At 56.2% G+C, this 12749-nt stretch overlaps 1 long non-coding RNA gene across 1 annotated transcript; it reads left to right on the top strand.

The window, feature by feature from the left end:
• Window positions 1-234: 234 nt before the first annotated feature.
• On the top strand, window positions 235-5312 carry LOC119509795. Its single transcript, XR_005211791.1, has 3 exons — window positions 235-1291; window positions 1887-4686; window positions 5124-5312. It is a non-coding gene; the product is annotated as an uncharacterized LOC119509795 (long non-coding RNA).
• Window positions 5313-12749: the final 7437 nt, after the last annotated feature.

The following is a 12749-nucleotide window of genomic DNA, read 5'->3' as shown; positions in this document are numbered from 1 at the left end:
TTGGGCACCTCCCCCCTTTTCTCCTAGCCTCCATTTCCCCATCTGCAGAATGGGCATGACCAGTGGACCTTGAAAGCCAGTTGAAGTGTGCGGCAGGGCTGTGGAGGGGGGTGTGCCTGGCATGCCCGTGGCAGGAGGTCTGTGGGTGGTGTGGGGGGTGTTGGGAAGCTGGAAGGGGAGGGGCCGGGGGAGGAGCCCGTGTGCCTGGCTAGTGAGTCCCGGGCCTGCCAACTTGGCACCGGCTGAGCCTCGTGATTCCGCTGGCACCACATGCTCCGTTTTTCCGGCACTGCCAACAGCTGCCCATCTCTGCTGGCTTGAAAGCAGCCTTCCTCCCAGGCATCTGCAGGGACAGCTTCTGGGCTGGCTCTGGGGCTGATGGCGTGGGCCCTGTTCCTTGCGACCCTCCTGCCCCCACCGTCCACTCTCCAAGTAGCAATAATTGTTCTAGCAAATACTTTGAGGGCTTCTGTCACCCGCCAAGGGCTGTTTGAAATATAATGAGTCCCTTATATTAACTAATGTAATCCTCCCACCACTCTCTGATTACCCTTCATTTCAAATGAGGAAACTGAGGCATGGAGAGATTGAGCGGGGTGGGCCCACGGCTGTTGCGTGATGGAGTTGGTCATCTAGAACCTCCATTAACCGTTTCTCGGGGGTAGGGGGTGGGTATTAAAATTGTGAGTGCCCCTCACCCTTTTCCCCTCTGTTCCTTCCCAAGTTCTCCAGGGCCACCATTGATATTTCTCTGTCTCTGCACGATATTTGTCTGCCAGCACACCCACACACCCCAGAGATGCACACCGACACTCACACGCGAGGCTCACACTCACACACACACAGTCACAGGTTCACAGACACATGCACGTGAGCAGACACCTCCCCCCACCCACACACAGAGCGCACGTGGGCATCGGGCTCATTCTCAGTCCCAGGCACCCACGAGCCACGTGCCCAGAGTGACAGATCACACGTGGGCATGTCCTCACCCCTCACACGTTCACACACCTCCCTAGACACGCACACACACGCACACACACTCACACACACACGCTTACCCTTGCTCCCGGGTCTCTGAAACTGCACCAGGTGGGATCTGTGGGCTCCCGGTGTATCCCACGCACACGCCCAGCCTCCCCGGACATCCCTCCCACTCAGGCCTCTGCAGTTGCCGCCGTCTGTTCAAGAACGTGTGCAGAATGTGTGCAGGGCAGTCCCACTTTTCACCGTGGGTCCCACCCCAATCACTGCACTTGCCCCGCCTCCTTCTCCCGGAACTGGGCCTCAGGTGCGTGGTAAGGGCTGGGGTGGGCGGAAGGTGCCCCCTTCCCCCAGCCCTGGCGGGCTCCCTGGGCAGCGGAAGGAACAGCAGGAAGAAGGGGGCAAATTAATCCTGGCCTCCCCTCCTCCGGGCTCACTGTGATGCTAATTCCCTCCTTCTTTGATCTGCACTGCTGCCCCCACCCCCACCCCCTGCCCAGGCCCCTAACTCAGAGCAGGAGCCTGAGATTAGGGCTGCCCCCCCACCCCGGGAGGCTCCAGGGCATAGCCCCCCCAGCCACAGATTGGGGCTTTCACCCCCGGGGGAGTGGGGGTGGCTTGAGGATTATAGCCCCGGTTACTGGCCCTGGTATTCACAGTGCTCTCCTTTGCTGGAAGCTTCTGGTTCCCTCTGTCCCTGAGGACCCTCTCCTCTCCATGGGGGGCTCTGGTGACCGAGCCTGGGGCTGTTGTTCCCATTTCACCCAGTAGCAGAGGGAGGCCTAGGGGTGAAGGGTCTGCACAGGCTTCCAAGCGAGCGAAGGTGGAGTCAGCCTGGAACACAGGTCTTCCAACCTCCAATCCTGCCCTGTTTCAAGGGGTTCTTGGGGTTCTTTGTTCAGGTGATTTGTTCTTAGCCAACATCCATGGAATCTTCACCTCAAGCTGGAGACTGTGCCTGTGAGGGCACCATTCCATTCAGGGTGGCAATTCTGTTATGAGGCCCATTTTACAGGTGAGGAGACTGAGTCCCATAACTATGCCAGTAAGTGGTAGAGTTTGGATTCGAACCCAGGACTGAGCCCAGCAGCTCATTGGAGGCGGCACTGAGACCCAGAGAAGGGGAGGGACGTGCCCCAGATGTGCAACAAGTTGGCTGGACATTTTTCCCTACCCACCCGCTTCCAGCCTTGTTCCGGAAATGACCAAAGTCCTCCACGGACCCAGCAGAGCTGGACAGTATCCCAAGCCCCTTCACTGCCCCGGAGCAGGGCGTGGAGCCTCTGGGAGGGCCCTGGGCTCACGCAGTCACCGGGGACATCTCAGCCAGCTCCGGTTCAGAACAGCCCTGTAAACTTGGGTATAAACACAATTAAAATTTTATGAGATTATATTTAATACATATAAAAGACCATTTCTAAGCTATGAAACATATTAAAAAGAACCACTCTACTTAACAATTTGAACCTTCCGGTCACCGGTGACGTTCCACCCTTCTGTCCCCTGCTTCCCAGATGGAACCACTGCCTGGATTTTGCTAATTACACCCTTCTTCTTTTTAAAGAATAGTTTGAGCCCATGTGTGGGGATCCCTGAGCTAACTGCACTTTTGAGACATTGAATCATGTTCTGCGTTCTTGGAAGGAAGATGAGCGCTTTTAAGGAGCAACCTGCATCCAGACGTGCACCTTCCCTGCTTCCTTCCAGTTCTGCTCCTTGCTCCAGTGAGTGCTCTGAAACAGGACACTTCCCGCTGGTGCAGCCAGCAGGAGCAGGGAAGGTGCCTGGCAGCTCGGCCTTCTCTGAAGGAGGCGTGCCACCAACTGTACCTCCTGCAATGCCCTCTCCCACCCTGTGTGCTTGGAAAGCCAGCTCCTCCTTCCAGGTTCAGCTAAAGGTTACATTTCACGGGAGGCCTTCCCTGTGACCCACTTCCTCTTGTCCCCGGTGGAGTTGGAGCTGCCTTCCTGAGCCCTGTCATAGTCCTTTGGTGTCCCCCCTGCCAAGGCAAATGTGCTGGTAGCTGGAAAGAGCAGTTTTCTCATCAGGTCCCAGATGTAGCCAGCTGTCGACTGGAGCAGATGCTCTCCAAGTGACCGAGAGAGCAGGTGATGGCAGATGGATGACCCCTGGTGGAACCCCATGTGCCAGGACCCCTGGGACCTCAGGGCAGGGAGGACTCTGGTCCCTTTGTCCAGGGCCTTTGTGGACTGGGGATTTGGAGGCAGGACTGGAAGGAGACAGCCCAGGGCTCGGGGCTGTGTTTACCCATCTGTGTTGATGTGTGTGTGCAAGACACGTGTTCAGGTGAGTGGGTGTGCCAGCAGTGGGCATGGTTGCGGGAGTGCAGATGTTCACACATGTGCTTACACATGCATGTGCACACCTGCGACCCCAAGTCCACACGCCCTGCAGAATAGGCAAGGGCACCTCTCTTTTCTGCTCTCAGCTCCCCCTCCTGGACAGGCCTGTTTTCTCTAGGAGTGTCACACAGTACACATTTATGGAGCGCCTGCTGTGTGCAAGGCCCAGAGTGCACAAAGGGACAGGAATGGTGGGAGACTACACACCCTGCCTGCTTGTCACGGTCCTGCCCCTCCAACCCCGTACTAGCTCTAAGCCAGGTGCTTCCACTTCCCAGATGGACACTGAGACCCAGGGGCCGGAGAACGGCCCTGTTAGGTCAACAGTGGAGCTGGGATGCTGCCAGCAGAAGCCTGTCATTGACACTACTTGGCTTTCAGTCCTGGGTGCCAGGCAGAACAGGGCCTGTCAGAAATTCAGCCTTCCAAGAGAAACCTGGCATCGGAAGAGGGCACCCAAAATCCTCCCTGTTCCCGCTGATGGAAGCTGAACTTTCTGGGTAACATTTCCCTGTGCCCTAGCTGTTAGCAGCAGCAGGGACTGAGGGTAAGTTGGGACAGTGTGGGTCGGCACCACCAAAGGTCCAAATGTCTGAACCAGAGTACCCCCTGGGGACTGGGTCACCCCGCCCCACATGCATGCATAAGTATGCCTGCATGCACACACACGTTCACGAATGCTCGCACTCCAGAGAGGCAGCGGGAGCTGTGTAAGTCCACAAGAGTCCATGCAGCCTCTGCCTCCCAGACCAGGTTTGCTCCTTTAACCCAGGTGCCACACAAGGGGACTCATGGCTGCCAGCTGTCCTGTGCCCCCATCTTCCTCATCTGAGAATAGGGACCCCGGCAGCAGCTTGAGGGAGATGACCTTATTTTTGGATGATCAGGTGGACAGATTCCTTTCTGGGCCCCCATCAGCCTTTGGATGAGAGGGGTGATGTGGGTTATTAGCCAGTGTGAATGTGGAGGTCGGGCAAGGGAGGATCCCTGCCTGCCTTCCCCCAGTGCCCAAATCCAATCTGGAAAACCCCGAGCCAGGGCCTCTTTCTTGCAGTGAGGATGACAGAATGACATAGCAATCAGCGGTGGCCAGGGTCTTTTGCTTTCCAGCTGGGTGGCTGTGGGCAGGGGGCTTCACCTCACTGAAGCTCAGCTCCTAATCTTTGAGGATTTCATGGCGCTTGGAGACAGAGGTGCTGGGCCCATGCCAGCACCCAGAAGTGACAGCTGGGATGACCAGGGCTTATTATGGATGACCGCACCACCTGAACCACAGGACTTGGACCCATCTTGCAGCCCAGGTGCATCTGAGTTCCAAGCCTGCCATGACTCCCAGCAGGTGAGTGACCATCAGCATGTCCCCAAACGATTGCACCAATACGAGGGGCATGTGGTATGGGAATGATGGACAGGATGAGCTGGTGCTTGCAGACCACCAGGTTTACATCCCTTGGGTATGCCAGTGGGGAGAAAAAAGTACCCCTTGTCCCTCACTGAGGCCCTGGCTTTCCTGCACCCAGACCCAGTGTCCTGGCCGCCGACTGTGCTGAGAGATTTGCACGTCCATGCAGAGGAAAGAGTTGGTTTTATTTGGGGACCCTCTCCCCTCTCCCCGCACCCACTCTCCCCTCCAGGCCCTGAAGCTGCCAGGTTGCAGAGCACTCGCTTGGGGAGTCTGAGGCCCTTTTGAAGCTGGGAAGTTTGCACTGGAGGGGAAAAGGCAGCCTGGATTCAAAGGCTCTCTCCTGGCCCTTAATTACCCTTCTTCACCCATAGGTGGAATTTCCACTCAAAGAGCTCAAGAAAGGCGCCCGCGCTGCCGCCGGGGACTGGGTTTCTCAGCTGTCTTTGTGTGGCAGCCGCCAGCGAGGCGGTGGCACGCGGCTCGGGTTTCCGATTTTAATGATTCCCTGAATTCATTCAGTTTCCTACCTCAGGGAAAGGAGGAGAGGTGATCCTCTTGAAAATTCACATAATTGCTTTTATTTGATTTTTATTAAAATGCATTCAGGAATAATGCGATTGCCCCCTTTATTACATTGTTCATCAGTCTGGTGCGGGGAGGGCAGCCTGGGAAAAAGCAGTGGGCGCCGGGCCGGGCGGGCGGTGGGCTCACCGGCTCTGGCTACGTGCCCCTGGGTGGGTCATGGCCTGCCTTGGGGCCTCCCGCTGCTCCCGCTGCTCCCATCTGGGACAGTGGGTCAGGGATTTTTGTGTTGGAAGAGGGTGCCCCGTATAGAATCCCTGGGAGCTCACTCTGGCCAGCTCCCCCTTCTCTCTCCCCTCCCATCTCTGGGCCCCCATGGCCCAGGAGAGCCTGAGATCCCAGGCAGTCTGACCTCCAGCACCTCCTGTCCCCCCCATTGCCTGTACCTTTACCATAGACCCCTGGTTGGCCCTCCCCGACCTGTCCCCAGGCTCAGGACCCCCAGTGCAACTTCCCACGGCCAAAGCCCCACTGAACCACGGCACTGCTTAGAAACCCTTAGGGGCGCCCAAAGACCCCTTTCCTGCCAGGGACTTTTTGCTTTGGGTTCCTTGGCACATGGACAGAAGGATACAGAGTTCGTGGGCAGACCTGGGTTTCGGGGCTTGCTCTGCTTTGTGTGTGGGGTATGGGGCAAGTCACTGCCCCTCTGAGTCTCAGTTTATTGGTTAATGAAACGGGCACACCAAGGCTTTCCTGATAGGGTAAGTGAGAAAATGGAAGTGAACAGGCAAGTAAGAGTGTGTGTGACTCAGAGGGCTTGTGTGTGGGTGGGTGGGTGGGGGCAGAATCATGTCACGTGACTGCCTAGCAAGGGGCTGGCGGTGTTTAGCCAATGCTTGGAGAGAGAGCCCCTGCAAATGCTGGGGCGGAGACAGCAGTCACTTCTCCTCCTCCCGCCCCCACCCCTGCAGCCCTCCCCTCCTCCTCGCAGAGTTCTCCATGTGCCCTCAGCTTTCAGCCCAGACAGCAGAAATGGGGCTGGCTATTTAACCTGCCTCTTGCTGCCCTTCTGTTGGGGATTTGCAGTGTCTAGAGCAGGGACAGAAATGCATTCACTGGGCTTGCCGAAGCCCCTCACCTTCCTGAACTATCCCCGCCGCCCCCGCCCCAGACAGCCCAAGGCATGTCTTATTAACCCCCTTTAGCAGAAGGGGTGGCTCAGAGAGGGTAGGTGACTTGTTCAGGGTGGCCCAGCAAGTAAATGTGAGGTCGGGGGACAAGGCCTCTTTGGTACACAAAACTCAACCCTGAAGTGGTTGGTTGGCGAGATGCTTTGCATGGGTGGACAGTGCCAGACTAGAGTGGAGGGCCCATGGCCATCAAGGGCAGGCCCTCCCCACCCGGCCTCCAGTCCTGCTCTTCCGGATGGTTTGTCCCTGCTGGGGTGGGGTACACGGGGAGTCAGGGGAAGCATGGAGGGTGGCCTGGTTTCCTAGGCTGTAGTAATGAAGTACCACAAATCGATGGCTTAAAATAATAGAAATTTATTCTCACAGTTTTGGAGGCCAGAAGTCCAAAATTAAGATGTCAGCAGGGCCGTGCTCCCTGAAGGCTCCGGGGCAGAGTCCTTCCCTGCCTCCTCCAGCTCCTAGAGGCTGCCGGCCATCCCTGGCAGTCCTTGGTTTGCAGCTGCAGCACTTCAGTCTCTGCCTCTGTCAGTGCGTGGCCTTCTCCATGTGTGTGTCATCCCAAGGCCTTCTTATGGGGACTCCAGTCGTTGGATTTAGGGCCACCCTAATCCAGTGTGTCTCCCAGCATAAGTTAACCAATTACAACTGGAAAGACCTTGTTTCCAAATATGATCACATCCTGAGGATTTGCGTGGACAGGAATTTTGGGGGGGCCACCATTCAACCTAGTTTAGGGGACCTGGGCATCCATTTTTGTTTTTTTTTAAATTCAGTTTTATTGAGATATATTCACATATCATACAGTCGTCTGTGGTGTACAATCAGCTGTTCACAGTACCATCATACAGTTGTGCATTCATCACCAGAATCAATTCTTGAACATGTTCCTTATTCTAAAAGAAATAAAAATAAAAGTAAAAAATAACACCCATATCATCCCCCCACCCTATTTTTCATTTAGTTTTTGTCCCCATTTTTCTGCTCATTCATCCATACACAGGATAAAGGGAGCGTGATCCACAAGACTTTCACAATCACACTGTCACCCCTTGTAAGCTACATTGTTATACAGTCGTCTTCAAGAATCAAGGCTACTGGGTTGCAGTTTAATGGTTTCAGATATTTTCTTCTAGGTATTCCAATACATTAAAACCTAAAAAGGGTTATCTATGTATTGCATAAGAATGTCCACCAGAGTGACATCTCGACTCCATTTGGAATCTCTCAGCCATTGAAACTTTATTTTGTTTCATTTTGCATCCCCTTTTTGGTCAAGAAGATGTTCTCAATCTCACAATGTCGGGTCCAGATTCATCCTCGGGAGTTATGCTCCTGGGCATCCATTTTTAGTGGCCCCATTGGGAACTTTTCATTTCTATGCCAAGCCCATCTTCAGTTAACAAAACAAAAAACAAATCTCTTCTTGTCTGTTGCATTTTTCTTTTTTATGTGTTTGTTTTGGTGTGAATCATTTGGCAGTGGAAGCAGCCGGGGACTGCAGAGAGTGAGGCAGTGGATTTAGAAATTCAACTGGGGGGTCCCTTGGGCTAGTGGGGACTCCAGCATCTAGCCGAGTGGAGTGTATAGGGGATGGTGCACTGCTGACCCCACAATCTGCTTCCCAGCCCTTCAGTGGGATGCCCTTCCCTGCTCTTCTCTGCTGATCAGACTCTTCCCTTGAGGCTGAGGTCAGACCAATCCTCCCAGCACCCCCCACCCCTGCTCTCCCCCCACCAGCCCCTCCCCAGTTCCTGGGGCTCTGACCCCTGCTCACTCTGCCTGCCTGTCCCAAAGGTGGCCTGGGCCGGCTGGGAAAAGGTGTCCGTGTTTATGTCCAGCCTCTCTAGTCAGGCTCCCATCCAAGAGCCTGGGCGCAGTGCCTCAGGCCTGGAGGGGGTCTTGCAGGGAGCTGGGAGAGACCTCTAGGGTCTCAGCAGAGGAAATCTCAGTCCAAAGACAGTTTGCCCAGAAGGGAGAGGTTTCCTGGGATGCAGGACTTTCAGGGCTGAAATGGGGACAGTCTCGGTCACCCTTTTAGTAAAGCCACTTGTCTGAGACCACACAGCGAGTCCAGGACCCCAACCTCCGACTCCCAGCCTGGCGCCGTATCCTGAGGCCGTCCCCCAAGGCGGTCAGCTCCTGCATTCGGTGGGATGGGAACACCGAGGCCCAGAAGGACAGACACTGGCTCAAGGCCACCCAGTAACTTGGCTGCAGAGCTGAGACAAGGCAACCACCAAGGTTTGAGTCTTTGGCCAATTCCTGTGTCCAGGCCCATGATTTCTTTCAGAGCAACCTGAGGCGGAGGACAGAAGACAGAGCCTGGAGCAGGACAGACACCTCTGGGAAACATCCTGTGCCCGGGGAAGGGCTCTCCCTGGGTCTTGGAACCCTATGGCCCGAGTACCCCTGCAGGGCTGGGCACCACCCCCGGCCACCTCGGCCCCCACCCCCCAGCTCAGCAGTGGGTGGGAGCCGAGGAGGGGCTGAGCCGCCCCTGGGTGCCTGGGGCTCCCTTATCAGATCTCCGTTCTCTCCTCTGAGCTGCCTCTGCTGGGCCTCCGCCCCCACCCCGTAGCCTTTTCCTCTCTGAAGCGACGATGCTCCTTTTCCTGTCACAGACACAAGCAGCCCGTGGAGATGTTTGTTTCTGTTGCTCAAAAACAGCTTCTTTCTGGCGAGGGGGTGCAGGGCTGTTTACCGGGCGGCAAAGCCTCACCGTGGGTGGCAGCTGGGGCTGGGGCCGACTGGGGGCTGGGAGAAGGCCACACCAGCCACCCAGAGCCTCCAGGGCTTGGGACAAGGCACCTACTGTGCGCTCGGCTGGGCAGCACCCATTTCTCCCTCACTGCCTGTGAAGTTGGGTTTTAGTACCTGTTTGTCATAGGAGGCAGCTGCAGCTCGGCTGGGCCCTGCCTGCTGTACCGTGCTGTCTTCAGAGCATGCCATTCAACCTCCTCCCTCCTCACCTCCATCTTCCCCACCTACGCAGGGGCCTGGCCCAGGGGTTGGTCTCTCCCCAGTCAAGGGCCACAGCTTCCTGAAGCTTCTGTCCTAGACCCTGGGCCCCTCTGTGGACAGCCATGAGCTCTATCCATGTGGCTGAGCTGGATTTGAACCCAAGTCCTCCTGAGATGTGACCTGGGGCAAGTCGCTTTGTCTCTCTGAGCATTAGACGGCCCGGCCGCCAAATGAGAAATGTGGAGATGTCCCGACAGCACTGTGTGCACCGGGCCTCTGGAGGCTCTGGAAGTTCCTGTGGTCAGCCAGCTGGGGAAAACTGGCTCAGGCATTGGGAACAACTGAAGGTCGGTGAGCAAGGGAGTGCCGTGGCCGTGTTCCAGAGGCCCCCCAGGGGGTACTAGAGTGGGAAGAGGTGGAGACGGGGAAGCTTTGAAGGGGCCTTGACTCTCTTTTCAAAAAATACCCCCCCCCCCCCCAAGAGCTAATCATGGAGGCCAGACTCTCCTACCCAGCCTCCTTCCAGGTTCAGCCGTCAGGCCCTGGGGCTTAAGAGATCCCAAACTCCAGCTTATCCTACAGCCCGGTGTGGTGCAGGAAGTGCCCTCCTCTTCCCGAGCCCAGGGCAGCCCCGGGTGTCCCTGCGAGGTGTCCCTGAGACAGCCTTAGCGGGACCGTTGCAGAACTGGCTTCCCGAACGCTCTTGCTTCCAGCCTCCCTGCGCTATCCCCCGCCCTGGAGACCACTCTCTCCAAACCTCAGCTTTACGGATGAGGAGTTCACCCCAGGGCAGGAGGCCATGGAGGCTGTCCCCAGGCTTTCAGCACGCGAGGGCGGCTGAGGGTGTCGGGAACTTGGAGGGGCATCTCCTTTTGTGAAGGAAGCCCCTCTTTTGTAAAGTGAACACTTTCTCTGACATGAGCCTCTTCTGACGAGTGTCTCAGGTATTCTCAAGGACAAACAGTCCTCCATGACCAGTGTCTGGGCTTCCCTGGGGATAATCCACAGGTAGGAGCAGTTAAGACCAGAAAACAAGAGGAAGCATTACTATTTCCCCTTTCCCCTAAATCTGTCGGGTGGAAGGTGTGGAGATGGACCACTTTATTTTCGCAAAGGTTCTTTAGTGGCAGGGGAAAGAGTGTTGGCGGCTCTCAGTTCACTCTGCGTCCTGCACCCCTTTCCCAGGCATGCAGACTGAGGCCCGGGGATGAGAGCCAGGCTTTCCTTGCTTGAACCCAGAGGCTGACTCCCTCGGTGCTGCCCTGCCTCTGGGCTTTTATTCAAGAGGGAAAGTCTCTCTCTGCCAGCTCCAAAGGCAGCCCCTGCCCTGCTGCCCCCTCTACCCTCAATTTCCAGCCAGCGCAGTCTCTTGCACAAGGCCAGGGGCCCTTCTCCTCTTCACCCTTTGTCTGCTCCTGCAATGCTGGGCTTCTCTGCTGCCCACATGATCAGCCCCAGTAATAAAAATACTTCTGCATTTAATTCTAATTTTAACTCTCTTTAGGACCGGCAGCACCTACAAGGATGGCAACCGGGCACCCTAGGAAAGTGCCAGGGACACCCTATTCCTGTGGCAGAGGCCTCAGGCAGGGGAAGGAGCCCTGCCCCAGACACCTAGCGTGTCCTGATTTGCCGTGTGACCCTCTCTGGGCCTCTCCTGCAGCTCTTGCAGTGCCTGCTTGGTGGAAGGGTTGGAAGTCCGTTCTGTATGCCCAACCCTGGGCAGGCACCTTCTGTTGGCTTCTCCTTTTGTCTTGGCAGGAGACTCAGGTGTCAGACACAGAGCTGGGCTTCAGAGACCCTCTTACTATTCACCCACCTTCAGAGGTGAGGTGGAGAACCCCTGAGAGGGGCTGGACCCCAGGGGGGCCTCTGTGGGCTGGGGCCAGCATGGCGGGCAGACCACAAGGTGCACAGGTGAAGGAGGACAGCGGGATGCCCTGAGGCTCCGGCCTGCATGTGTGACCTGGACCCTGTGCTGGGAGGCCTGGCCCACACCTGCTCCCAGCCTCTACCCATGAAGCAAGAGACCACAGGCCCCGAGGATCCTGACAGGAGGTTGGAGGCCCTGCCCCTACTTCCCGGGCATGGTGCAGCCTCCTGCCGTCCTGCGTGAGGTAGAGTGCAAAGCCCCATCCAAATGAAGGTGGGAGGGCAGTATGGGAGCTCCTGGTCAGAATTAAGCAAGTGATATGATATTACTTGCTCCTGTAAATTTTGGTATAGCATCTTGCCCTAGTAATAGTACTCTTAGCCCCTATTTACAGATGAGGAAACAGAGGCACAGAGAGCTGGTGATTGTCCAAAGACATCTTTCCTGGAGTTGGCATATCAGGGACTACAGGATGGGAAAATCCACTAGTTCATGGATTCCAAGGCCTCTCCAAGATTTTTGCCTTTTTTTAGGCCTTTCTGACTAGCAGAACCACCCTGTTTGGGGACAGACTATGGAGAAACCGCACAGCTAGGAAGCGAGGGAGTGGTGACTGGAAGCTCCATCTCCTGCCTCCAAGGGCGTGTTCTAAGACACCTGGTGGTCTCCCTCATGGCCCAAGCCGCCCAGGCACACCCAGCATCCCTCCTTCCTCAGCTGAGGGCCATCCATGCCAGTCTCCCACCCTCTGCTCGGGGTGGAGAAGCTCTGGCCTCCTCTCCAGCTTCCCACAGTCCCCACTCGGCTGCAGAGCTGGCCCTGGACCTCCTGCAACTGTGGCTAAATCCCAGAGGGGGCACCAGGCCCAGCCTTGGCCCTGCCCCCTCCCTCGCCACTGTCCCCTCTGCATCTGGTCTGGGTCTGGAGAGTGACATCTGCAGGCTCAGTCTGAGGTAACCCAGGAGGGGTCCGGTTTGGCTTCAGGAGACCCAGAGCCAAGCCTGTCTTCTGCCAATGGCTGTGTGACCTGGGACAACCACTTGCCCTCTCTGGGCCTCCTTTTCCCATCCTGTAGTCATCATTACTCTTTCTTTGTAATTCTCACCATGGTCCTGGGACGGGGAACGGGATGGAGGAAAGAGAAACCTCATCTCTCTCACAAGCCGCATGCCCTTGGATCTGCCACTTAGGTTTCTGAGCCCCTCACTGTCCCTTTTTGTAAAATGGGAATAATGAAGCATGTTCCTTCCAACCCTTAAGGAAACTAACATTTACTGAACATCTCTAGGGCTGGACTCTGTGTTAGATGCTTCATGGAATATTCTCTCCCTTGGACTCTTCATCGCAGAGCTAGGGGACATGAATCGGACTCAAGGACGAAATGTTTTGGCTTTGGTTCATAAGATGCCTCTTTGCCGCCCCTCCTGGCCCTGCAGTCACAGATGGCT

This window comes from Choloepus didactylus, chromosome 15 (genome assembly GCF_015220235.1).
Source record: "Choloepus didactylus isolate mChoDid1 chromosome 15, mChoDid1.pri, whole genome shotgun sequence".
NCBI classification, from domain to species: domain Eukaryota; kingdom Metazoa; phylum Chordata; class Mammalia; order Pilosa; family Megalonychidae; genus Choloepus; species Choloepus didactylus.
The sequence above is the reverse complement of the archived record's forward strand: the minus strand, read 5'-3'. Positions and strand labels throughout refer to the sequence as shown.